This window comes from Trypanosoma cruzi, genomic scaffold (assembly GCF_000209065.1).
Source record: "Trypanosoma cruzi strain CL Brener 1047053514901 genomic scaffold, whole genome shotgun sequence".
Lineage (NCBI taxonomy): Eukaryota > Euglenozoa > Kinetoplastea > Trypanosomatida > Trypanosomatidae > Trypanosoma > Trypanosoma cruzi.
Genome location: NW_001849130.1, coordinates 14694 through 19468, shown reverse-complemented (window position 1 = coordinate 19468; position 4775 = coordinate 14694). Strand labels below are relative to the sequence as shown.

Sequence of the window (4775 nt, the reverse complement as noted above, 5' to 3'; positions counted from 1 at the left end):
ATTTAAGGATACCATACCTTCGGCACCCCCTTCGGCACCTAAGTTTTTCTACAGTTGGGGGAAGTGCAAGTGGAATTTATTCATCAAGGACTTCGACGCACAAATTCCGGCATATGACTATAAAAAGCAGTCCACCGGCATTAAAGCTTTCACGAGAGCGCTTATAACTTCGTATCGACGACATTGCCCCCGCGGCATGCAAAAGGACGGTCCCAGGCTTTGGGACGACACTCTCATGGAAGCAGAGCGGATTGCTACCGACAGCAAGGCCCGCTATCTACAGTTACCGACGCCCGACCGTGAGGCAGAAATGCAACGGACAAGGAGTCAATTCTTCCTCCTACTCCGAGAGCGCTTGCGCAACACGTATCTACGCCGCATCAGCAAGTTAAATCCAGGCGAGCCACTCGCATGGAAATACATTTCCGGACGAAAAAAGGCATCACTTCCATCTCCCACATCAATGTTATTGGGAGATGGTCAACACACTTATAAAACAGCAAGGAGAGCAGCGAATGCTCTCAATCGCATCTTTCTTCCATTTCACCCCTCTCACAAGGCAGTTAGGTTTTCCAAAGGCATCAACAGACAGAGTGCATCTTTGAACATTAATGCTTCTTTTCTTTTTGGGCAGCAGAACAACAACGAGTCTGCTGCCTCATTTACTTCATTTTCTTCTACTTCTTCTAGCTCCAAGCCGCAGAACAACAACGAGTCTGCCGCTACTTCTAGCTTAGTTTCTTCCACCTCTCTTATCTCTTGTATTTCTGAGCCGCAGAACAACAACGAGTCTGCCGCTACATTTACTTCAGGTTCTTCACTCTCATCTAGTTCTGAGCCACAGGATAAAAACGAAGCTGCCACCACATCTGGTTTAGTTGCTCATCTTCACTCCCCTCTTGATGCACCTTTTAATCGTACGGAACTGCTTGCTGCGCTACGCAATACGCCGTATGGCAAGGCCCCCGGACCGGATGAAGTCTACAGTGAGGCACTGCGACATATTTCGTCAAAGAGCCTCCGATTCCTTCTTCGTTGCATTAACCACAGTTGGACGACCGGTACGATTCCGGTTGAGTGGAGACGCGCTACCATCGTTCCACTCTTAAAACCCGGTAAGTCGCCGGAACTGCTTGAGTCATATCGACCCATCAGCCTTACCTCCATTGTGAGTAAGGTTGCTGAGAAAATGGTACTGAAGAGATTGCTTTGGGTGTGGACGCCGCACCCCCACCAGTATGCATATCGCAGTATGCGTACCACGACGATGCAGCTGGCACACCTGATACACGAAGTGGAGCATAATAGAAATCATTATTTCCAAGTGAACCTTCCCAAGAAGAGCGGTATTGGCAATCAACTCCACTACAGACCCCATCGGACCCTGCTGGTGTTGGTTGATTTCAGCAAGGCCTTTGACTCCATAGATCATCGAGTCCTCAGTCGCTTGCTGGCTAATATTCCGGGGGTGAATTGTAGAAGGTGGCTTAGAAACTTTCTATGTGGTCGCTACGCGAAGACACGAGTTGGCCACAGACACAGCGATCGGCGTCCCATGCTGCGAGGAGTTCCTCAGGGGTCCGTACTGGGACCGTATTTGTTCTCCCTTTACGCACACCCACTTCTCAATCTGCTGAACGGCTTTGCGGGTATCACAGCAGACATGTATGCGGACGACCTCTCTATTATCGTCAAGGGGCAGTCCCGGGAAGACGCCATTCCCACCGCCAACACGGTTCTTCAAAACACCGCATGCGTGGAGTCAGGAAAGTGGCTTGGCCATTAACCCGTCAATGTGTGAAGCTGCTTGGTTCACACTTTCCACGCACATGGAGTCAGATTATGATCGTGAAGGAAAGTGGCCCCTGGTAGTGGCTGGATGTCAAATCCCAGTCATGACCATGGGGGCGTCGCGAACTACGAAGCTTCTCGGCGTGGATCTCGATCCACGACTGACGCTAAATGTGGCGGCCTCCAAGCAATGCGCTGCCACTTCGCAACGGATATCGCAGCTACGCTGCATAGCGCACAAAGAGGCGGGACCATCTCCACATGACCTACGCACGTTCGTCATTGGATACGGTGCTTCCAAATTACGCTATGGCAGCGAGCTCATATGGGCAGTAGCGACGGATTCAGCGAAGAATGAGATGCAGAAGACGTACGCAACTCTAGCACGCATTGTCAGCGGAGTTCCGAGCACTGTTGACCCGGAATCCGCGCTACTGGAGGCTAACATGCCGCCGCTCCACGTCCTTTGCCTGCGCGCGCGTCTCTCTATATTTGAGAACACACGCGCATGTCAGATGGACTGGATGCGGAGAACCCCGCCTGAGCCACCGCATCTCGCCATTATCTCGAGACGAGCTATATGCCTTCGTAGACGCATACACAAAGGACTACGGCATCACCGAGAGCTCACCACGCGAAGAGCGGTTCTTTCGCAGCTCCATTCCTCCCTGGTTTGCGGCCTCCGCTCACCGGGTCACCATCGGCGTGGAACTTCCGATAGACCACTCAATAACTTACGAAGAAGAGCTGATAAGGGAAAAGCGCAGAGTCAGCGAAGAGGCTCTGGCGCTGCACAGCCATCGTTCGTGGATACTTGCGACCGATGGCGGTGTCGACGTTCCCAAGTCAGCAGGGGTTGGAATACTGCTTTCATCCCTCAACTCATCGGAGATAATAGAAAAGGCCAGTATCAACGGCGGTGCACGTCCATGCAGCTACAGGACGGAATCCCGTGCGCTGCTTCTAGCCCTATAGAAGCTGATTGCCCCTCGTATCCGCCACAGGCGTAAAACCCTGCTTGTGGTTACGGACAGTCAGTCTCTTCTAGCGACTCTAAACAGGGGCCCGCTCAGTCAGACAGACTGGACGGAGGATCAGATCTGGCAGCGTCTCTTGACACTGACGTGTGCTGGCTGGTCCGTGCACCTGCAGTTTTGTTACGGACATTGCGGAGTACATGCTAACGAGCTTGCAGATCAGTATGCGACGCAGACTATGGAAAGTGGACAATACACGGAGCAAGGAATCGCACCTTTATGGCATACGGATCTGCTGACATGTTTTACTACCCAGCTCACCAACAAGTGGCGTAGTACCATTCGTCAAGACACTCATCGCTACTTGCTTTGCGGCACAAGGCCATCAGATCTCAGCGGTAAGGACCTAATCACTCAGGAATTTCTGCACCGTCAGGAACTGGTTCACCTCGCAAGGGCAAGGTGCGGGGAATCTGAGCTCTGGGGCCGACTATACTGGGCCGTGAGAGATTGCACGAACCAATGCCGATTCTGCAACATCTCACCGGAACAGTCTGCATATATGCGCTCTAACAACGATCCAACTGCACCGGGGACGGACACTGTTCCCCCGTCGGCGAGGGAGGAAGACGTCTCTCCAGTAAGGAGACGGACCCTCCCACGCCGTCGGAAGGAGAAATGTCCGCACTGTGATTCTACATTGACGGGATTCTCGGGTCTCGTCAGTCACTGTCGGTCATTTCATCCGGAACATCCTCCACCGCTTCCCGAGCTCAAATGTGATTTCTGTGACATGGTTTTCCCCACACGTAGAAGCACCGCACTGCACAGAAGTCGCTGCGCACACAACCCAGACGCCACACGACATCGAAACAGCAGTGCCAGGAGGCGATCTCTGCTGCCGCAGGATCAGCCAGCTTCCACAAGCACGCCAATCGGCCCGCAGGAAACCTTGCACCATCTGCTTCCAGAATGTCCAGGCACCTTGGCTGTGCGCCAGCGGCTGGGCATTGAACAGGACCTTCGCCTCGGAAAGTTCTCAATGGCAGTTGCTTCATAGCAGGAAACTTTTGTCGTTGCTCGACCACCTCTTCAGCACTCAGATGGCATTGTATAGCTAGACGCGCTGATAAGAGTAGAAAAAAAAAAATCAGCAGGGGTCCTGTCGTGGCCATTTTGAAGTCGTACATCGGACTGGGCTCTGCCATTGTGGGAAGCATCCAGCTGGCTTTTTTTGACGGGAGACCGGACCAGTACTTCTATTTTCTGATGGTGCTGTTCCTCGTGACTGGAGCTGCGGGTTTCTTCTTTGTGCTACTCCCGTCGTACCACCTGACTGGCTATGAAGAGAAACACCTGGGCGTCGAGGAAAAGCAGAGACGACTGGCACGCAAATCCGTTTACCTTCGCCAGAAACCACCCACAATTCGCCTCGCGATCGGTATTGCGTTTGTTGTCCTGCTGGTTATATACTTGCCTCTGCAGAGCGCACTGGTTGCGTATCTGGAGTGGGGGAGGACGCAGCGCATCATATTTGCATCCATCTTGATTGCTGTCATTGTGGCACTTCCGCTGATGGCGCTGCCAGTTTCGTGTCTTGAGAGGAGGAAGACACAACGGGAGGAGGATGACTGCAGTGGGATGGACAGACCGGATGCAAGTGATGAGGCGGCGAACGAGCCTGCGGCGGCTGGTGGCCTCCCAAAGAGTGTGGAGACGGACGTCGACTACATTGCGCCGCAGTACCAGACGACCTTTCTCCAGAACCTGAAAACGCTGGAGTTGTGGGCCTTTTTCTGGAGCATTTTCTCCATTATGGGCACCGTGCTTGTGATTATCTCCAACGCCAGCTTCATCTACGCCGCACTTGCTGACAAGGAGGTGGACAACGCCGTCAAAACGCTTCTCACAGTGCTGAACGGGGTGGGAAGTGCGGCGGGTCGGCTAATGATGAGCTACTTTGAGGTCTGGTCGCAGAAACGCAGGGCGGAGGACAGGTTTCGATCG

The 4775-nt window shown here is 53.1% G+C and overlaps 1 pseudogene, besides 1 other annotated feature; it reads left to right on the top strand.

Annotated features, from left to right (window-relative positions):
* Positions 1-4775: a sequence feature (areas not merged during assembly with more than two copies in the genome that could not be assigned to a particular haplotype).
* Tc00.1047053509431.10 lies at positions 3885-4775 on the top strand (annotated as a pseudogene; the record flags this gene model as incomplete).